Here is a 24,308-nt window from a genome sequence, read left to right as displayed (position 1 = left end):
AATAATTAATTGACGTATTTGTTATTTCAGTTCTAGAGAAGCTTTGCTCCCAAGGAACAACTTGGCCTTGGTTTCATCTTCTGTTGTTAGGTAAGTTCCCCTAAATAGCCTGCCCAAAATCAAATATAAGCAGTACTGTAAACAGTGGATTTATTGTCCAGGCATTTTTTAGATCAAATCACTCAATTTTAATTGTCTCACAAAAATTAATTTTCTTCTAATAATATTCATCCATTCTAAAACAAAGCTTTTCTATATTTAGGGTCTGTACGTCCATCCGTATATCATTTTTAGCTCTTTTTTTGTACATTTAGGCATGTTAGGATTGTCCTGTGATTTCAAACTTTGGATGATGATTCCTGTAATAATCATATACAATTTAAAAGTGTAGGAACTTTATAATTGTTACCAGAAAGTATGTACGTCAAATAATCATCCTATTCATCTAAATATTGGAACTTTGATTCCAAGAACTACAAGATACAATATTTTTAGCAAAGTATCGCTTTAATTAAGACCATAAAAATATAAGTTTATACTCCATTTTGTATATATTTAAATTAATATTCTGCTTATTAAGTTTTGACATTTTAAGCGTTCGTTGGTTCTACCTATTCCCTAGGCTACCTAACCCCTCCGGGTTATCCTAACCTTGCGGGAAATTTACCTGTCCTGCGGTTCCCTAACCCTGCGAGGCGATCCAGTGACCAATAAAACCTAAACAATCCAAATAATAAAGTAACAGGATGTTTGTCTGTACCGAAGGATCTCGCTAACCTCTGAACCAATCGGGTTCTCCTGAACAAGGTATCCTCTCATAGGTCATGGGAAGGTTCATAACTATCTGGGGGGAGGGTACCACCACCCTCACAAGAGAATTATAAATAGAATCAATTTAAAAAAAAATATATTTGCTTTTACGTATAACCAGCAACAGAGACATGAAATAAAAGTGCCACTAGAGGCCTCAAGGGACTTAGCCGCTAGTAAACAATAAAGTAATAAACACGTTATTTTCAATACTCAATGAAGTACAAAACAGGGATTTAAGGAGACAATGGCCATTAAATTCATTTACATCCCCAATAATGATGAACAACATTACCCCTTCTGTAGATTACAATTAATGCTTAAAACGTTTAAACACTCATTTTCATGAATGTTCCAATCAAAATTTAAAATAGTCCCTATCGTTGTTGAGCAAACGAATGTTATTATAAACTTTGGGTACCAGTATAATAAACAAAGAGCCCAAACTGAGCACAGAATATTGATCCATAGGTCCAAACTTGTATCTTTATTTTAGTTTTAGAAAAATTTTGCTCCTAGGAAATACTTGACCTTGGTAGTGTTATCTGTTGTGCTTAGATAAGCAGTAAAATTCCCCTGGGAGGGGATATGGGGCTGTTCATTACACTAGTCCCCAAAGTTTTATAACAATGTTTTCTTATTCTTGTTATAACAACTTTGGGGAATTATATTGAATTTTTATTGGTTGATGTCCAAACATTTAAACCACTTATTGAAATCTGCAGAAGCGGTAATTTTGTCATAATTAGGGATGTACATTAATTAAGCGGACATTGTCTTATCCCTTCAGATCCCTAAGTAAAATTATACAGTTTCATAAGTAGCGTAGCTATCCATGAAATTGAAACTCACCAGGATAGACAAACAGTAACATATGAAGTATCAATGCTAATTTTAGAAATATGAAAAATATAATGCTTGTTTTTTTGGGGTACTGGGAAGCTCCTTCAGGGTAAGGGAAACCCCTCCCCTTAAGAGAAAATAACTGTCCTCCCCTTCCATATTTTCATTTAATTTTAAAAAAATTTAAGGGGGGAATCTGAGATTGCACTTTGTGTTATCCTATACTATAAAGTATAACGGGTTTTGTCTGAAGCTTAAGATCTCAATAAATACTGAACCGATTGGGTTTTCTTTTTTAGGCAAGCTTCACATAGGTTAAGTAATAGTTTTAGGCTATTTTATTTCAGATTTAAGTCTTTGGATGGGTTAAAGATATTTTTCTAGCCCCTCTCTGTCAATTTGAAGACAGAAACTCTAGATTCTAGGGGCGTATCCGCTAATAAAAATGTATAAAGGAGAACCCCCTCCATCTGACACACAACTAAAGGCCTTGCTGAGCAGTCCGTGACAAGTACCAAATCTAGTTGTAAGATAGCTAAGCTTTTGAAAAAACAAGGATGACAACATCCTAGTAGCGCGGAGCACAAAAACATGGTTTGACAAACGGCAGTTAAAGAGCAGATGTTCAGTAGTAAAATAATAACCATATAGAAATAATAAATTATGTAAACTTTCGTAGCATGACAGAGAGACAGACAGACAGACAGACAGAGGGATTAAGTGAATTATATACTGAAAGATTATGAATAATCTTCACACAAAAATTCAACATACTATCTAGAATAGCAGCCATGAAATTCACGTTTCCCCTATTTCTAACAGACGGACAATTTTCGATTTATAGAGAAGCTTTGCTACTATTAAAACCCTTCATTGCATTGCAGGGATCTAAAGGGATAAGACAATGGCCAATAAATAGATGTACATCTCCAATGATTATGCCTAATATTACACCTTCTGTAGATTACAATTAGTCAGGGACAAGGGAAGGCTATTCTGGCAAACAATGCTTTAGAGCTGATTTCTTAGATTTCCAGTTTAAACTTGATGATGAGATAAAGCAACTTTTGGCAGAATTTGATAATAAACTCAAGCATTATTTTAACACTTTTTGCTTTGTTTACTAAAAGCCATGCTAAAAGGATAGACAGAGTTTGCCTGCACGTCCAGTTTAAAGATGTATGGGCAGAAATAAAGCTTTTTTACAACATTTAGGTATTTTATCTAAATCATAAACTACTCGTAAATTATATGTTAGAGAGTGAATAAATTTATAAAAATCCTAAAGAGTGAATAGCTGTGATACTTTGAAAAATATTTAAGATTATTTAAAAATTTATCTCATATACATATTTTAATTCAAAAAAGGTTTTTACGACACCTAGCAATAAAATTCTGAACTACATAGCTATGAATTTTCACAATAATACATTTTATAATATTTGTAGTAGTTTAATTTTGACTTTCTTGGCAATTTCTTGTCTCTAATAGCTAAACACGTTAGAGGAAAGTGGCGAATTAGGGAAGTAAAATAAAAAAGCTTTCCTGAAATCATGATTTAATAAGTACTGCAATAATCAAACCTAAAAACTTATAATCTTCTCCGAATATTACAACTTACAAACATTTGAATCATTTAAGATATGGGTAATTTCCCCCAAAGTGCCTTGTAGAGCACAGAGTCCCCCCTTTCCCTACCATTAATGTAAAACAAATTGAAAACGATCAAAAGGGCGGCATATTAGAATTGTCCTATTGTTTTAAAACTTTGCATGTGATTCCTGTAGTAGTTAGATACAATTTAGAGAGCATAGCAACTCTATAATTGTTACCAGAATGTCCATATGTCCATTTTAAACATTATGTTGATTTTTTTTACTTTTTAATAACAAATTTTTATGTGATCTAATTATCCTATTTATTTGGTATACTGATTCCTGGGACAACAAAGTACAATATTATAAGCGAAGCAACTCTATAATCAAGTCCTAGAAATGTGAGTATGTCCATAAACATTATCCTGTATTAAGCAGTTTTTCAACAAAGTTTACTAACAATTTTACTTCGACTCTTATACATTTCACTTCTGATTATTCAGTTCTGACATTCTATAAGTGTTCATGTCCATTTGTCCTATCGTATCAGAGCTTTGCTCTCATAGATGTTGTCATCCTTGTTTGATAAATAATGAAAAATGAATTTAATTTTGAGCTTTAGGCATAAGTTTGATTATTTTCTAATTATTTTCAATTTTTCTTTAAAGATCCAAATTGTTTTGATTGAATTTGTCCTATTTCATTTTTTATAGATTCATAAAGTGAGATATTATTTAGTTATTGAATCATTTTGAAACTTTTGCGTTAACCTACTTCAGGGGGTTAAACAAAGTGCTTGAAAATGTTTAGGATTAAAAATTTTTTTGAAATATTTTGTTTTTGATTTTAAACAGTTACAAATATTTTGGATAAGAAAAAAATTTAAAGATTTTAATTTTAAGAAGTTTTTAAAAATATTTTTTTAATCTCCCTAATTCTAAATTCTTTAGAAAGAAATGTTTGTTTTGATTCCACCAGCAGACGGCAATTCTAAAATTCTAAGCTAACGAGGTTTGGTGATAGCTTATGATTTATACTCAGATAAATGAACAATAGTACATAATAGAAGTAGTTGCATCTTTCTTTTTGCTATATCAGCTGACAATTACCGTGGTAGGTTTGGTGATTTTCCAAGAATTGTTGAAGAATTATTGAAGAATTGTTGACGAGACGGACTGCCCCTGACAATTAGTGGTTAAAAGGTTTGAACCTCATCTAAATGAACCAAAACATAAAATTTACCCAAAGTTGTTAAACCAACAAATAAGAAAAGGTTATTATAAAACTTTGGTGACTAGTGTCATGAACACCCCAATGTCACACTCTCTCTGCCTTCATGGACACACATATATATATCTATATAGTTGTTATATATCTCATCATATTATAGACGGCTTTCCGCGGATTTTAAAATGAAAAGTATAAGATTTAAAGAAGTTTTTTTTAGCCTCTTGGGGCCGCAGATACTGGATGACAAAACTGGACAAAGTGTTTTACTTTTATTTTAACATTTGTGGAAAAATTTGTTTAATATGATGTTATACATGAGTTTTCAGTAAGTCTGAAAACCAGTCCTAATCCAGCGGATATGAATCGGTTTCAAAGCAAGACTAGAAAAATTCTACAACATAAACAAATGCACCAGGAAAGGAAGGGAGGGAACAATGCAAGTAAAAATAATCTGCTGTCATTTCCTTCCCCCCCCCCCTTTCCCGTCATATTAATAAGCTACTAAAGGCTGAATTTCATAATAATCCGAGGGATGATTATTTTACCATCCATTGTCCTATCCATTGTCCTATCCCTGGGATCCCCCGCGATGAGCTGAATTTGAATTTCCAAATGTTTACACAGTTTCCTCGGTGTTTCCTCATCCTATCAATATTTACTACTAGCTAAAAAACTTTAAAAACACCGAGGAAACTGTGTAAACATTTGAAAATTCAAATTCAGCTCTTCTTCCCCGCTATACCCACACTCTCTCTTACTTATCCAGGGAGGAAGGGAACATTGGATTGTAAATTATACTTGTACCCAAAGTTTTATAAACTTTTGGGTACTTTTATACAAAAACTTATGCTTACCATGAATGAGAGTGAATAGAAATTTACCCTCTATTGTCTTATCCCATAAAATCCCTGCACTTGCCCAACAAGTTTTTTTGCCTGCCTAATAAAAAAAATCATAGTGTCCAAATTTATGATATTTTAATTTTCTAAAATACATGTATTATATCTGTAATCTATAATACAAAGTCTGTCTGTGTATCTGTCTGTCCATCCCTTAAGATCTCAGCAACCGCTGAACCGATTGGGCTACACTCTTCAGGGAATGTAGATACTGGTCCTGTGGTGGTTTTAAGCTATTTTGGGGTGGGACACGTTTAACGTTCTGAATAAAAAATGTATGAAAAACTTTCTATTATTATAAAGTAATGTAATATCTCTGATTGTCTATCTGTTCCAATAAAGCTTAAGATCTTGTTAACCGCTGAACCAATTGGATTATGTAACATGTAAATATATAATATTTTATTGGGAAAATGAACAACTATCCAAAAATATTTCATTTAACAAAATAGAAAAACAGAGGTAAAAATTTATTTTTAAAAATGTTTTAATTTGGCAACCTTAACATGCATTACTACTACTGCTCTGACTCAGTGCTTTGATTGCTTTTTAAGTTGAAATTTCAAAGTTGTGTTAATAAACGCATTAGAAAATAGTTTACAATGTTAGTCATAGGTTTGTTTTAGACTTATTTATACAAATACTATGTTATTATGTGATTTGCAGTATAAGGTACAAAAAATTATTTATCCTATCGTAATATGTAAAGTTTTCTGCGGATATTAAAATAAAAAATTAGATTAAAACTATTGCTAATTATTAATTAATTGTTAGCCCAGAGTTCCAGGCTATCAAAATTGGTGTTAGATTTAGAGTTTTTTATCTTAATATTCGTGGAAAATTTTCTGTAATATGATATTTCAGAATGCCTGAGAACCGGATCTAATCCAGCAGATAAAAATCGATTTTGAAGTCATACTGGAAATATTATTAAAATTAAGGTATCTATAAAAAATCATATTATCCTATTATATAATCTACTAGCGGTTTCGTCCCTAGCCTCTAAGGGCTTTGCTCCAAGAGTTATTAAGAAGTCACCCTCATATATAATTTTTTAAGGGGGGGGGGGGTGATTTTATTCATGGGGGTTTTGCCTCGAGGTTGGGGTGGGTGTTCTCCCGCCCCGCTTATTTGTTTTAGTTAAAAAAATTGTTGGGGGAATTTTTTTCGGGGAGTGGGGGTTTCTCACCCCCAAGATTAGAGACTAAAACTACCACAAGACCAGTGGGTGTATTCCCTGAAGTGTAGTAACACAATCAGTTCACCGGTTACTGAGATCTTAAGCTTCAGACAGACAGACAGATAATACAAAGTAGCTTGATGTCTGTCCGTCTGAAGCTTAAAATCTTGGTGACAACTAAAAAATTGAAAAATGCATCCCCCCTCCATTTTTTTAAAGCTAAAGAACTTAATAATGTATAACATGTATTATTGTATTAGTGCATGTATAACATATTTGTTATTTTAGTTGTAGAGAAACTTTGCTGCTAAGGAATAACTTGGCCTTGATTTTATCTTCTGTTGTTAGGTAAGTTGTAAAATTATTCATTTTCAATAGTAGCGCAGCTACTCGTTAACCAGGACTCTCCGTTCCTCTAAATAGCCTTTTCTCTATTTTCTTTAAAATTAGCTATATATGTATGTATACTGATGGCTACAATTTTCTTTGTGTTGGGGGGGGGGGGGGGTGTTTAGTTGAAAACCTTTCCAGGACCTATGAGAAGTTATGAGAGCTGGGGGGCAGGGGATTTACAACCCCCCACCCAATCTTAATAGAAAAAAGTAGGAAAAAATTATACAGGGAAAATTTTGTGAAATAAAAGGCTATACAGGATTTCTCAGAATGGCTGAGAACCGGTTCTAATCGAGCATAAATTAATTGGTTTGTAAGCCATACTGGAATTATTATTATTAATGATTATTAAAAGTGTACATATATACAAAACCCTATTATCCTATCCTTATAATAAATAACAGGATGTGTGTTTGTCTGTCTGTCTTAACTGAAGGATCTCGCTAACCGCTGAATTGATCAGGTTCTCCTTAACAGAGTAGCTTCTCATAGGTCCCGGTAAGGTTGATAATTATTTTAGGGGAGGGTACCACCACCCTCCCAAAAGAAATCACTGAAAATCAAAATTTTTTCATGTAGAGACTTGAACGCAACATAGAAATGTTACGTATTATAAAAAAAAAACATTTGAAGTGCCACTAGAGGCCTCTAGGGGCGTAGCCGGAGGTATCATAAAAAGTAGTAAAGTTTTTTCTGTCTGAAGATTAAGATTTCAATATTTACACTCAGTTCTCCATTTTAGCTAAGCTTTACATTGGGTTGATTTTAAGCTATTTTATTTAAGAATTTGGATGGTTTTAGGCTATTTTTCCGTTATTAGGATAATTTGGCTCTGGTATCTTAAAATTTGATTATCCAGATAAAAACAATTTATTGCTCCTTAACAGGGACCTAAGGATAGATGACCGATAGATTGATGTACATCCCCAATGATTTTGAACAAATGCCTTGTATAGATTAAAAGTATTGGTTGAAACGTTTGAACACTCAACTTAATGAATGAACCAATCAAAATTCACTAAAGTCCCCAAAGTTGGTAAGGCAACAAATAAGAAAACATTATTATAAAACAAGTGTAATAAATAGCCCATTGTTCCTTTCTCTCTCTCTACTACATAAATTTTTATCCAAAGTGTTGATAACTTATAATGTTGTTATTATGATGCGTATGAACAAAATTGTCCTTACTTAACAAACACATCTTACATATAAAAGTACCAGAATGTTTGTCTATCTCTGTGTTTGTACTCAAGGATTTCGTCAACAGCTGGATTGATACGGTTCTCCTTTGCTGTAAAGCTTGTTATAGGCCATAGAAGGTGTATAATTATTTTGTGAAAAAAAATCTTTCCTCCTTCAAAAACTTAACTTTATCTTTTTATATTTTACTCACTTAATTGTTCTCAATTGAATCTATGGCTTTATAAAAAATTAAGCTTTTCTATAATTAGGTTCGGTCGGTCTGTAAAGGATAGCGCTCATTGTTAATTTGGGTATGTTAGAGCTGGTTTTTCAATTTCAAACTTTTTATAATAAATCCTGTAAAATGTACAATTTAGAAAGCGCAGCAACTCAATAATTTTCCTTTTTTCCAATTCAAATGAGTTTGTTACAATGATTCCTAGGACAACACCGTATGATATTTCAAGTAAAGCATTTCTGTTATCAAATCCTAAATTAAATTGTGTTCTTTAATAGTGTCCTGTAAATTTGCAATTTTGCAACAAATTTAACTAAAATTTTATTTAGAGTTTAAAATTAATATCCTGCTTATTAAGTTCTCATACTCTAGTGTTAATGTTCGTTTGTCCATCCGTCCATTTCTAGAGCTTCGCTTTCATGGCATTTAATGCAAAAGAGCCTAAGAAGGAGGAGATGTGTACCCCCCTCCCCCCACTTCCACCAATCTTAGTAACATTTGTAATTATCATTCAGTTTTATAGGTAAGGCCAAGGTCTTAGATTTGAGATACTTATTTTTAATTTGTTATAACCCTTTTGATTCTTAACACCCCCCCCCCCTCCTCCTTACCCCTGTAAATATCTGTTCACGCACTTGGTTGTGAATATACCACAACATATATTTCAATTGAAGATGAAATAATAAACTTGAGATGGGCACTCACACTCCCCACCCATTGTCTGTGCCGCATCTGGCTTTTAAAAATTTCATGTTGTTTAGAAATAACACTTACAAATATTATCCTTACTAGAGTTGGCTCGATATAATTATCTCCCTATTGGCTAGTTTTCTATATGCATATCTATTTCTCAATAAATCTATTTTCCTCACCCGGCATTACTATCTAAAAGAAAGTAAATATTTAATAATCTAAATGATTTTTAAAAGATTTTTTAAATTATATTTTTTTCTTTACATTACCATCACCAAAGGGTTAATGATGATGATTACAATTTTAGTTTAATATTTGAACACACAAAGTGTCGCCACAATCGAATTCTTTTAAAATAGAGTTTTCTTAAATTTATTATATTATAAATCTAAATTTTCTTTTTTATGATAAGAAATTAAATACATTGATATAAGGTAAATAGCAACATGAAATTAAAAAAAGGAATTTATTTTTAATAAAGTAAAATAATGGGTCTTATCGTTCTGGGCAATGAGAGTTTATTATGGATTATTGGAGCACTATGAGTTTTAAACAAATATTCCTTGGAAAACTTGAGCTCGTTTATAGACATTTATTTCCTATATAGATCTGACATGGATCTTGAAGCAATTAAGCAGGCCGTTTTGTACATGTTAAAAATTGGAAGATTTCATTAAATAAAAGTTATCGCAAATATACTTAGTAAATAATAAAGTAACAGGATCTGTGTGTGTGTGTGTGCAACAAAGGATCTTGCTATCCTCTGACTCTAGGGGCGTAACTGCTAGTCTTTATTATTATGGTACATAGTATAGAGTACCAAATTTGTTAAAGTGAATCTTTTCTACATTAAAGGATTTGCTCTTAATCTCGTCCGTAGGTATAGGATGGTTCTTATTGTTATGAGGCATGTTAGAATCATCCTAAGGTTTTCAAACCTGTTTTTCTTGGACTATATCTCCGACATGAAAAATTGAAGCCATATCCTAGCCTAAAACCTGGCCTAGATTATTAACAATTTCTCCTAAAAAAATTCTACTTTATGATATACTAATTTAAAAATAAAAACTAAGTACCTCTGGAGCTGCAACTACCTATTTTAAATTAACTGCCTAAAAAAATGGGGAGGGGAAATTTTTTTTGTTTTTGTGAGGTTGAAGGTGCACCCGCCCCCCCTCCCCAAGAAAATATCCTAAAACCACCTAAAAGGACCTGTAGGTGTATTCCCTGAATAGTAGAATCCAATCTGTTCATTAGTTACCGAGAACTTAAAGGACAGACAGACAGACATCAAGCTATTGTAGACTAGCAGTAGCGCAATTAGTATTTTAGGACCCTGTAATTAAAAAGGTGAGAAAGAAAGGGGCATAAAATAGCCTAAAACCATCACGGGACCTACAAGAAGCCTCCCTTAAAAGAAAAACTCAATCAGTTCAGTAATTGTTGACTTCTTAAACTTTAGACAAAAAAAATAATACTAAACGTAACAGGATATCTATCTGTTTCTGTGTTACTGTCTGTCTTTAAACCGCTGAACTGATATGGTTCATCTATTGAAAAAAAACTTATTACATACATATTTCTGCCTCAAGTTATGTACTTTAAATAAAATAACAAACACAAACACTTCTATCGCACACACATACACACTCACTTCCGACGCACACACACACAAACACTTAATTCTTACGCACAATAACACACACACAACACAAACTATACAATCTAAAAACACACCCCAACCCCAACTTGCGCACAAAAATATTCTAACAACCACACTTAATCACAACTCACAAAATTTCATTAAAAAGTAAAATGCTTATTTTTAAGAGCGAAGCTTTTCTATAATTAGGGTCGGTCCGTCCATCCGTAACAGTTAGCTCTTTTTGTTAACTTTGGCATGTTAGAATTTTCCTATCGATTTCTAACTTTGCACTATGATTCCTGTAACAATCTAGAAAGCATAGGAACTCTAAAATTGTTACCAGAAAGTAAGTAGGTTTATTTAAATCAAGCTGATTTTTAACATTTTTACATAATTTTTTTTCTATGATTTTCATCTGATTTTTGGAATAGTGATTCTTAGGACAACAAGGTAAAGTATTATAAGTGAGGCAACAATATAATCAAATCCTAAAAATGAAAATATGTCCTTTTACTGTATCCTATATTTACACAATTTTGCAACAAATTTATATTATACAATTTCATTTAGATTTAGAAATGTTCTGCTTATTAAATTATAACATCAACAATAGTTATTGTTCATTTGTCCTTTCTTCTGATTTTAGAGCTCCGCTTTTATGGATGTTGTCATCCTTGTTGGTTTAAATTTCAACAGAGAACATTTCAAATTTTAAATTCAAATTTACGAACTTAATATATTAACTGGAAATTAATTAGCGGCATGCACATAAATTAACCATGGGGGTGTATAACAATAAGGAGGGTGGGAGGAAGGAAGGCCTTTCTTATTTCAATTATACAATTGACAACGATAGACAACCACTGATTGTAACTGGTTTTATATTTTGTTTTGTAATCTTAGGTTTTATGAAACAATTATTTCTATTTCTAATTCTGTAATTAAACAGTTTTGCAACAAAGTTTATAAACTATTTCGCTTTATACCTTTAAATTAATATTCTGCTTAATATATAAAGTTTTGTCAAGCTTGCTTTGATTGTTCTTCATCCTAATCCTAAAATGAGAGCTTCGTTAGTTTTTAACAGTTATAAATCTATCTCAAGCATAACATTTATAAATTAGTAACTACTGCTGCTTCATAATGAAATATATTTCAAAGAAAAAAATCTTCATTATCAATCACATCTCTTGTGAATCAAGCTATATTAGCTTGGTCGTTTTAGATGTTAGTATAGATGTTGTCATCCTTGTCATAAACATATGTACAGTTATTATGAAAAAACTAAATATTAATATTGAGAAAATATTTTAAAATGTTGAGCTCTTGCTTACACAACGTTGCATTGGAGTAAATTTAGCTTATCTAATGTTAATAAATATTAGTGGTTTCCCTTAAAATTCATGGTCAAGCACAGAACCCACCATCTTCTCATTTGGAATAAATTAAACATAAGGGGGGGGGGGGGATTATAATTTCTTGAGTTGGTTATTTGAATAATGTTAGGTTTTGGCACATCATTTATAGGTCCCGAAGGTTTATGGCCCCTTTAACCCCCTAAAGTTTAGGCTAAAACACATTACTAACTCCACTTATTTTTAATTTATTTCGAAAAAAAAAGTGAAGGAGGTGGGGATTATTTGCTTGCTTAGCAATTTGGGGGAAAGCACTGAAATAATAGAGTTCTTTTAAAACTACAATATGTATTTTGAAAATGGAAAAATCATTCCTAGGTAGCAAGATCAATATGTTTTAATTTAGCTTTTATTTGATTTGCAAAAGACTAACCTTTGTGGATGCTAGAGCTGCACGGATACCTAGTACACAATTGAAAAAGTTCTTCCTACATTTTTTTCAATGTATGGATAAATAAGAGGGATTGTTCTACTCCACTGGGCACTTTAACCCCTTACAGTCGGGCCCCTTGCCGCACCTTAATTGGTCGGGGGGGGGGGGGGGCGTTTAACACCCCTCCTATTATCTCAGTTCCTATTAGAGCTAGAGGGCTAAAAAAAAATTTGTGCAAGTCCCCTATTTGATAATGAATTTCCGACCTTGAGTGAAACAAAGTCAATTTTCGCTTCCTTCACCTTTTTATTTAACAACTTTTGTTTTTAGGTCCTTTTTCACTTAAAAATTTCAAACGGCTGTAATTTTCTTATTTTTGAAGCTAGAAGAACAATTTTTTCACAGAAAATCTTTATCTTTATGTAAATTTTATATTAGAAATATCAAAACATAAATTTCATTAGAAATATCAAAACATAAATTTCAGCGGCCGCAGCTGTACTTGGCAGCTGCCAGCCGCCGCAATCGGCGGGAAAATATGTAGACATGTAAGAAAAGCTTAAGTTTAAAATTTGAAGTCTTTAAGTCAAAAATTGCGGTCACAGGAGCCTTTTAAAGATTTTCCTGAGACCTGGAGGATCAGGACCTGCAGGATCATACCTGGAACCTGAAATCGACTTGAACACCTGTATTTCATATAAGGATTTACTACTAGAGGATAATCTAGTATTTTAGTAAGATTAAATGCTTTGTTTAAGTCAAAAAAAATATTTTTGCTCTTTACCTGGATCACCCTGCCAGGTTTGCTGGCATTCTGTGCCCGCCAGGATGGAGATATTCTAAAAATTCCAACTCTCAGTTATGTGTTATACCCATACTTAAAAACTCACGCAGTTTGGGCTCTTTATTTTTCACACACAGAAAATGAGATAGAAAAAAACTTGAACGCCCCCCCCCCCCCCCCCCGACTGTTAAGGGTTAAGGGTAATTTTCGAATCAGCAAGGGCTAACAGACCAACCAAACAAACTATTTACTTATATATTAACTTCAGGATATGATTGTTATTATATGTATATGCATGTTTTAATTCAATTAACATTATTTTTTTTTATTTGACTCAAATACCCTTAACATAAATTAATCATTATATAAAATTGTTTAGTTAACAAGATTTGAAGAGAGGACAAGAAGTTTGCTTCATGGTGGAAAAGTAAGAGAAGAGCTACATACTATGGGATCTTGACATCTAATACATGTATACAACATAAACTCTCATCACACCTAATATTATATGTATACAAATATATATAAATATAATCTCTGGATTATATTTAGCAGGTAAAAGTTCTCATATAAAATTTTATTGTGGATAGAGTATAACCTTTTCAAGAAAAGAAGGGTGACAACATCCATAAGTATTGAAGCGCAAAAATCATGGATAAAATATGGTCAAAGTGATTTAAAGAAAATTTGTTAAATATTAACAAAGGCATTGCCAGTTAAGGGGAAGGTCCGTGGTGGAATAATTGCATGGGATGCCATGTTTACTATTACATAGATATTTGAGTTATAAACAACCTTTGCTGTATAAAACTTTACTTTAACATTATAATGATTAAAATAGCATTAGACAGACAGCCCTATTGGATCACAGGAAGCCAGGGAAATGATCTTCCTTATATGCTAATAAAATAGTTTTTTTTTCTGTCTGCACCAAAGGTTCTTGCTAACTGCTAAACCAATATGGTCTTTTTCTTTAGTGTAGCTTCTCATAGGTCCTGATAAGGTTTATAACTTTTTTTGGAAGGGTACCAATATCTTCCTTGTAGATTTTACCCCAAGAAAAAAATCCCCTCCCCCATTTTTTTTCACTTTTACTTTTTAAAACTACTAGCGGCTACGCCCCTAGAGGCCTCTAGTGGCCTTTAAATGTTTTTTTTTATTTTAAATATCTAATTTGAGAAATAACTTGTCTATGTTATCAATTGTTAAATTCACGCGTCTACGCAGCGCGACTACGTAGTGCGACTATGCTAGCGACACTATGCGGCGGAAATATTTAATATTTTTGATTTTATTGTGATTTCTCTTGGGAGGGTGGTGGTACCCTCCCCCAAAATAGTTATAAACCTTCCCGGGACCTATGAGAAGCTACCCTGTTATGGAGAACCCGATCGGTTCAGCGGTTAGCGAGATCCTTCGGTACAGACACACAGATACACAGACAAACAAACATCCTGTTACTTTAGTATAAGGATAATTAAAAAAGGGGTGGTTGACAATTTACATTTGATACTAATAGCAGAAAATAAAAATAAATCGGGCCAATACCACCAAAGATATGTAGATAAAAATAAGAACAGCTTAAAATCTGTTTTAAAGCAGTCGGATTGCCATAAATATTATTTATATAAATATGCTCCCTAAATCAAATATCTAGATTTAATAACAGCTGAGTAAATCCTATTTCCCCAATAGCGTTACGGACTGACTGACGAATGGACAAAGTCAATTATAGAGTAGATTTGCTACTAAATACTTATATATAAATAACATGTGTCTGTTTTAGGATTCCTGCAACAATAAGACTTAAATAAGGACAACAGTCAGGCGGATTATCAAGTGGCAAGTAAGTTCCTTTGCAGCTCACCTACTCTTTAATTAAGGTTTGTCTGTACATCTCTGTTACATAGAATCTCTGAATAAAAAGGTATTTTAAAAACAAAAAAAAGTTGTCTTTTGTTCAAGATTTTTCTTCTTCAAATTTTGACCTTGATAAAGAGAACAAAAATATACAAAATGATCAGTAATTGAAACAAAACCCTGTAAAAAAGACCCATATTGTGTATCTAAAAACAATAATGAATGTATAATAAACAAGGATGACAACATCCATAAAAGCGAAGCTCTGAAACGATATGACAGACGAACATTAACTTTTGTTGAGTGTCAGAACTGAATATACAAAATATGAAATTGTAAGATTTGACAAAATTATGCGTAAATTTGTTGCAAAACTTCTTAAATACAGAATTCTGTTTAAGGACATACTGACATTTTTAATACTTGATTATGGAGATGCTTTGCTCATAATATTGTACCTTATTGTAATAGGAATCAGTAATAAAAAAATCAGATCAATCGGATGATTTTATCACATAAAAAATTGCTATTAAAAAAGTAAAAAAATCAACATGTTCAAAATGGACATACGGACATTCTGGTAACGATTATAGAGTTGCTACGCTTTCTAAATCGTACCTAACTACTACAGGAATCACCAGGCAAAGTATGAAATCGACAGGACGATTCTAACATGCCTAAATTAATGCCTAAAAGCTAACTATCTCAGACGGACGTACGGACCGACCCTAATTATAGAAAAGCTTCGCTTTTAACAAGGATGGCAACATCTACAAGTGGCAAAGCACAAAAATTGTGTATGGACAAACAGAGAGAGTGAGTTAAATAGTAGAAATTCATTGATCTAAATCAACAAATAAAAACCCGCTAAACCTTTTTAAATAAATTTCATATGTATTTGTCTTAGAAAACGCCTATCTCAAAAAAAGCTTTCCTCAATAAATTCCTATCTTATAAAATGCATACTACATATTAATTTTAAAATGCATTGTTTTATTCCTAGCTTTTGTTTTAACAGATTAATAAGACTATATTTTATATCATGCATGTGTCACAATTTTATTCATTTAGTATAAAGACATTTTTAGTAGCGAAGCTACTCTGTAAATTGAAATGTCCGTCTGTATGTCCGTCTGTCTTAGTTTTGGGGAAACGTGATTTTCTCGGCTCCTAAAAAAGATAAAAGGCTAAATTTTTTTGACAACATTTCCATTAGTAAGGAGCACATTCACTATAAAACATCAATGGTAGTCGGACCGCTTTTTAGCAGGTTTTAGGCTATTTTTGTATTTTTAACATTTTTCTCCATATCTTTGGTGTTTATGGTCCGATTTCCAAAATTTTTTCAGTTATAGATATCAAAATTAAATTTCCTGTCGTTGAAAGAAAACAACTATGACGGTCAGACTCCCTTTAAGCAGTTTTTAGGCTATTTTTGTATTTTTCACATTTTTCTCCATATCTTTGGTGTTTATGGTACGATTTCCAAATTTTTTTCAGTTATACATATCAAAATTAAATTTCCTGTCGTTTAAAGAAAACAACTATGACGGTCAGACTCCCTTTAAGCTGATTTTAGGCTATTTTTGTATTTTTCATATTTTTCTCCATATCTTTGGTGTTTATGGTACGATTTCCAAATTTTTTCAGTTATACAAATCAAAATTAAATTTCCTGTCGTTCAAAGAAAACAACTATGACGGTCAGACTCCCTTTAAGCAGGTTTTAGGCTATTTTTGTATTCTTCACATTTTTCTCCATATCTTTGGTGTTTATGGTCCGATTTCCAAAATTTTTTCAGTTATAAATATCAAAATGAAATTTCCTGTCGTTCAAAGAAAACAACCATGACGGCCAGACTGCCTTTTTGCAGGTTTTTGGCTATTTTTAAATTTTCCCCTTATTTTTCCATATATCTAATGTATATAGTCCGATTTTCCAAATTTTTTAAGCTAAGGATATACAAATTTTAGCAGGTTTTTGGCTATTTTATATGTTTTACATGTTTCCCCATATCTTTGGTGTATTTGGTCCAATCTTAAAACTTTTTTGGGATATCAGTATCAAAATAATTTTTCTCATTTTTATGAGCATCTTTTGTGTAATTTACTTTGACCGTCATCATTAAACAAAATATGTGTTTATTTTCTCTAAAAAATCTATTCTTGATTATAAGAAATACAATTTAAATCTAATTGTACGTATTCCCATCAATGATTTTTTGTGCTTCGCTACTTATGGATGTTGTCATCCTTGTTATTTTATTCTTCATGAGCTTATTCTACATTTTTAAAATGAATAAGTAGTATGCATTTTCTAATAGGAGTTTTTGGAGATAGGGGTTATTGTCAAAACATTTATGAATGAGATTAATGTCAACATTATAACACTTACTGGCAAATTCAATGAGCTTTGAAATGCATTCTTATGAATGAAATATATAATCATAGGAATTATATTCTATTATAAAAAGTTGGCTATTCTTCTTACTTTTATATGGATCCATTTTACAAATTGCTGATGTTGTTTAGGTATGAATGTATATAGAGAAGGCAATACAATGGTCTAAACTGACAACAAAATGGTTTTGCAACTGGATGAAACTAGAGATAGAGAGCAAATAAAAGAGAACTAAAATACTGTAATATTAGCCATATTATCACACTTGTGTGGTGTATTTACAGGTAAATATTTTCTCATAACTACTCCATTATTAAACAATTTATTTTGTAAAGAAATAGATATAATAGAATATAATATAATTTTAGATAATACAAATAACCTATAATATTTCTAAAATAAAAGATCAAAATCAGAAATGAAAATGGATAGTGAAGTATGTATTTATATAAAACCTGTTGAGTTTAGTAATAATTGTCAATTAGTCATGGAAAAGATGTCTTAATTATTAAGGTGAAAATGTATATTTACATAATAGATTTGATGATAAAAATATCTTTCAATACACAAAAATGTATTTTAGTTTGTGAAATGGAAGGAGCTGGCCCAGCAACAAATTCTTCCTGCACATGTGGTTTTCAATTTGGGGTATATACTCTATCTTTACAAGATTCTCAAGTATCAAATTTAGCTGAAGAATTTAGTAAACTGAGTATAAACTTTCATGGACCTGCAGGAGAAAAAAAAAGAATATTAGCAAAAGAAAAGATTGAAGAGATAAAACAGAAAGTAGCTGATTATTATTATGATTCCGAGTGTAAGGTTATAGCTATTCCAAATCATTTTGTAACACCCAAAAAACCAACTGTTTTAGGAAACAAGGGCAGGGAAAAGCTAGATGCTCAGATTTTGGATAATTATCTTGAAGAACATTTACATCATGAGCTTGTCAATGCAGCAAGAAAATTAAAAATGGAGTCATTCATCTTCCTTGGCTTTCAAGCAGCTGATTGTATTCACCAATTAGATAAAAAGGGAAAAGATACCAGAGGCAAGGATAAATATGCAGAATTTAATGAGTATGAGAAAAGAATGAAGGAGATCCTTGACATAGAAGATGTTGAAGAGGAGAAATTAAAATCTTGTATTGATGAACATTTGAAGTGGAGGAAAAATCCAATGGGATTTCAAGGTTCAGATAACTGGTTGTTTAAACAGGAATGTTAATATTTCATATGATAAACTATATATTTGCCCTTTAACCTTATATTCACTTAATCATTTAAGACACAATTATCTTTATTTTGATCAATAAAATAATCTTAAAGGGACTGTAAACGAGAAAATTTCTCATCAGATTATCAAACCTTAACATCATCTCATTCATATAATCTCAAAGATAGGGCAAAACTGTCGCTCGTTTCCTTAAAAAACGGCTTTTTCCGCCGATTTTTATTACGTTTAAGATTTGGGAAAAAATTTCCGGACTATATAAATGTGCAGTTAATTGTCTTTTTTTCCTTCTATAGCTAAAACTAAACTTTTTGACATAGTTCTCTATTTTTCCAAACAGTTAAACTGACTTTTAACATAATCCTTGCTTTAAACCAATGTATAGTTACTTAGAAATTGATAAAATAAAATGAACTGAAATTTAGTTGCCAAATGTGTATGCAGTTTCCTGGGTGTTTCCTCATCCTATCTAAATATTTACTACTAGCTAAAAATCTGCAAACTTTCCCCCCAAAAATCTAAATTTGAATGTATAAACGATTTATACATTATACATTATAAATTTTAATTTTTCAAATTTAGATTTTTTTTAAGTTTGAAGCTTTTTTAGCTAGTAGTAAATATTGAGCTAGTTTGAGGAAACACTCAGGAAACTGCGTTCACATTTGGCAACTAAATTTCAGTTCATCCAAAATAAGCAATATTTTTATTGAAAACCAAATACAATAACAAAGTTAGAAACAGGTTTTTTTATTAGTATCTAAGTAACTTTAGGTGGCCCATCTCTCGCCCACCTTTAATTACAAATTTGTAAATAATAAAGGTGCAATATTTCTTTATAAACAGTCTGATAAAAGTGTAAACTAATTCTCAAATGTGGGCTATTTATTGTCCAACACATTAAAAAAGGATATTATTATTTTAAATAACCGCTGAGATTCAACCCTTTGTAGACAGTGAGGTATTTTTTTGTCAATAATATGAATTTAAAATAGAACTTTATTACCTAATTACTACGTTATTAAAAAACGAATTGGCAATTTTATATAATAAAATAAATCCTTAACAGTAAGTAAATTGTTTCAACTATATATGACAAGTTAAATATCCCTACAAACTTTATAAGAAACAAAAACGTTCAGATTTTCCCTGTTTTTTTCCGTTTTCCCTCCCAAATTACCATAAAATCAAGGCATTATTCCTGGATATTTTTGTTAATAGGACGTTTTTGGTTGATCAGTGTAGTGAAATGTGCTTAGAAAATGTTTAGATTTGATAATCAGATTATAAATTTTTATGTTTACACTCCCTTTAACCTGAGATATCTATAACATACTTTTCGTCAAAGAAGGTTTCTTAACTTTTTTAATTTTTACTTTAAATAGCTAGTCGGTGTTTTTAGTAAGTAGTAGATGTAAAACTTTCCATAGAATTTAGATATGCAATTGGTTATTTTGTAGACCTCTTATTTTTAAAGTAATTTAAGATTTTTAAAAAAATAATTAAGTGGGTTTTAAGGTACTAGAACCCAACAAAAAAGAAGAAGAAAATTGCCATTATGAACAAAAATAGTGAGATCTTTAATTTGACACCTTACTTTTTTTTAATTCTGTTGAGTAATTATTGAAAAAATCGATTTTTTTGAACCCACGAGAATAAAAACTTTGAATATAAATATTTCATTGCACAGACATAAGAAATAGGTGTTTATATATACTTTTAGAATGAGAAAAATATTACAAATCCATTGTAAGCAAAATTGAAAAAGAAAGTTTACAAAATAGTAAATAAACTACAATGAAAGAAATTATATTAAATTATTATACAGGCAACCATCTTAAATGTTGTTTTGAGAATAAAAATGGGAAGGGGGTAAAGAGGTGGTTAAAGTAAGAGTTGCCTGTTTAACATAATATGTTAGGCACTTTTTTTTGATTTAAATTTTTTTACTTTTTTTCAATTTTGCTTACAATAGATTCGTAATATTTTTCTGATACTAAAGGTATATATGAACCCATATTTTTATGCCTGTTTTAGGATATATTCATGTTAAAAGTTTTGATTAAACCAAGGTTTTAAAAAATTGATTTTTTCATTAATTACCTGACAGAATTAAAAAAGTAAGATGTCAAATTAAAGATTTTAGTATTTTTGTTCATAATGGCAATTTTCTCCTTTTTTTATTGCGTTTTAGTACCTTAAAACCGACTTAATCATTTTTTTTTAAAACTTAAATTACTTTAAAAATGAGAGGTCTACAAAAAAAAAACAATTGCATATCTAAATTCAATGGAAAATTTTACATCTACTACTTACTAAAAACACCGACTAGCTATTTAAAATAGAAATTTAAAAAGTTAAGACGCCTTCTTTGATAAAAAAATTCTTTCTTGTTTTTCCATTGTTGTTCTTTTTTATTCAATCATAATATTAGTTATTATTTCAACAAAAAACATGTTAAATATTAGCTTTATTTATGTTAGGTGCTAAAAAGTCAGGTAGACAGAAAACATTTCAATATTGAATCAAAGAAACAGGCAATAGTTGTTGAGAACAAGAAATCTGATTTCCAGAATATCATCACTGACAGCTCAAAACAAGATCAGTGTTCTTCTGGTCAGGGTCCTAAAAGAAAAATTAAAAGTATTAAAAATACATTCCTATACAAGATCCCTGATGATAAATTAAGAAACTTTTACAAATATCAGTTTTATAATTTTAGCCTGCAAGAAAAAAAGACTGAATGGGACACTATTATGATAATTCCTAAGCATAATGCTATTTTCAATATAGAGGTAAAACTTGGACCAGAAGATAGTGGTGATAAACTCAAACTACTGGAAAATGCTGCAGATCAAACAAAACAACACTTTTCTTTCATGCAGAAATTATTTGGAGGTATGCTTTCCAAAGATTGGGTGTTTGTTAGGGCTACATGTGTTCCACATTTGACTATTGATGAAGAAACCACAAAGCCATGTGTCAACTGTCAGCAATTTATTCTACAAGATGCTAATGATGCAACAACTTGGTTAAAGCAGATAATTGAACATAAGCTTGTTACATCTGATTATGATCAGACAGTATATGAAGAACTTGTAGCTGAATTGATATATCACATATCAATAAAGGAGTCCAGTAAATTTGATCAATTGGTATCAGATCCATTGACAATTAGCAGAAAAACTGAGGAAGCATTAACAGGAAAAACAGATGGAATATCAGGAGAGAGTAATGTTCCTGTTTACATGCTCAACAATGAACAGCTGCAAGCAGTTCACTCAACAGCTGATTTCCTTATCATAGATGGTGACTATGGTACTGGTAAAACATATGTACTAAAGGAAAGAGCTAAAAAATGTGCAAGAGATAATAGTAAAGATCAATTATTTTACATTAATATAACAACAATTACACATTATAAAGATAATAATTTTCGAAAAGCTGGATCTTCTGTTATGGACAATATAGCTCTAGTAGATTTTGACTCTTATCCTAATATCAAAGTGATTACTACTAAAGATTTAGGGATTAGTCATGTATACCCTGAACAATCTGATATAATCAATGCATTAAACAGTTTTTTAAGAGGTAATCACTGTGATCATTTATTCATTGATGAAATGATAATTGGAGAAATTGTTTTTCCTGACTCTATAGAAACAATTTGTGTTAACTTAAAAGTGCTAAATGAAGTGAGACAAGAAACTAAGAATGCAAAGTGGTTAGAGACAATTTTTTTTAACTTAAAAGTACAGGAAGAACAGACATTAGAAACACGTTTCAAACAGGAGAAAACAAAGTGGTTAGAAACTATGAAAGTGAGTCATAATGCTGTACATCTCAATCTCACCAAAAATATGAGGAATAGTCAGCTAATTATTCATCTAGCTAAAGCTTTAGAGCGGGGTTCTACTCAACAAATGGCTTCTTTTCCTGATACTAATGTCATGGGTAACCATAATTTTTACTACAAAAATATTTATGACATTGATGTTGGTTTATTAGCTGTTGCTGCTGTAAACAAATATTTCAAACATAAACCTACAGAGAATATTGTTATATTATCACGGGAAGGGTTTATCACGAATAGAGCATTTCAATTACTACACAAACACTTTTCCTCAACTACATCAGTTGTCACAGATTTTAGAGAATACATGAAAAACCCTGAAGGAATTTTGGTAACAGATATACAGGAATTCCAGGGTGCCCAAGCAAGAAACATTATCATATTTGATATGGGTACTGTTGACTTGTCTTATCAAATAAGGAATATGATACTTAGAACAATGGCCCATGCAATTGTTATTTGGGAGAACAAAAACAATAAACTAAATAGTTCTGGAGCAATTGAAGATAATAATCTGCATGAATTTATTCATCCTGAAGGAAAAGTTCCAAAGTGTCATCACTACCATAATAAAGATAAACATGATATTAGTGCCTTAACAATGGCAATATTAGATGAGCACAAACTATTTGATCAGGATGAGAGTATTGCAATTATAACACACTCAAGAGTTTCTAAAGATATTATCAGAGATGCAAATACAAAGGAGTTTCTTAGTTTACCAGATTGGCAAAGAATAAATCAAGTAAAGGAGAAAATAGAATTAGAAAATAAAGAACTATATGAAGATGTAAAGAGAAACATTTCTAGAAATTATCCTGATATATCTTGGAGCTACTTTTACATTAACTACAGCACAAGAGAAGCAAGAGAAGGGTTAGAAGATCTAGTAAACAAGCCCAGAAACATCATGTTTATTAATATTCATAATAATATTAATATTAAATCTAGTTATTTTTTTTTAGATTTAAGTGAATTCAAGAATATCATTCTGTTTGCGGATAAAAATATTGATCATATACATGAATTTGCAGCTTGGGGAAATGAATGGTCACTAAATTTTAGATTTGATGATAAGACAAGTATTTATGGAATGGTGAGTGAAAGTGAAAGACATGAAAATGATATTTTTTGTAGAAATATAATAATGTTGGCTCATCCAAAGTTTGCAATAGTTGTACATGATGGCAATTTAGAAACATTCAGTATACCCAAAAAATCACTAAACCTAATTGAGGATGATAATCTACATGAACACATACCTGTAACAAACACTGACCAATCAAATCAATAAAATCATATGTGCAGTGTTTCATATTTACTCCTCTATTTTTAAGAAAATATTGCTATGCCATATTTTTAACAATAATGTATATATACATTTAATTTAGTATAATAAATAATGATTATTTTCAGTCTTTTTATTTAATTTCTTATGCATCTACTCTATAATTTATCTTGTATATAAGATTTAAGAATAAAGGTATAAATTCTTTTAAATACAGTTGTAAGGTTTTTTGTCTTTGACTTACAATTTCATACTAAATTAATTGCATTTTTCTTTTTAGGGAAGTTTCATATAATTCCTGGGATGGTTTTAGAATATTTTATATTTATATTTAAGCCATTGGATGGTTTTAAGCTATTTTTCTGCCCATTTTTACCCAGCTGAATACAGAGCC

The 24,308-nt window shown here is 31.0% G+C and overlaps 1 long non-coding RNA gene across 3 annotated transcripts; it reads left to right on the top strand.

Annotated features, from left to right (window-relative positions):
• On the top strand, window positions 1-18,753 carry LOC145321510 (uncharacterized). 3 transcript variants are annotated; one of them, XR_013880266.1, is made up of 7 exons: window positions 1-90; window positions 6,242-6,318; window positions 6,846-6,905; window positions 13,660-13,835; window positions 15,067-15,126; window positions 17,672-17,824; window positions 18,124-18,753. It is a non-coding gene; the product is annotated as an uncharacterized LOC145321510 (long non-coding RNA). The 3 variants fall into 3 exon arrangements; XR_013880265.1 differs by lacking the exon at window positions 1-90 and adding an exon at window positions 5,921-5,992; XR_013880267.1 differs by lacking the exon at window positions 1-90 and adding an exon at window positions 5,966-6,049.
• Window positions 18,754-24,308: the final 5,555 nt, after the last annotated feature.

This window comes from Acartia tonsa, chromosome 6 (genome assembly GCF_053477335.1).
Source record: "Acartia tonsa isolate MP-2025a chromosome 6, ASM5347733v1, whole genome shotgun sequence".
Lineage (NCBI taxonomy): Eukaryota > Metazoa > Arthropoda > Copepoda > Calanoida > Acartiidae > Acartia > Acartia tonsa.
The sequence above is the reverse complement of the archived record's forward strand: the minus strand, read 5'-3'. Positions and strand labels throughout refer to the sequence as shown.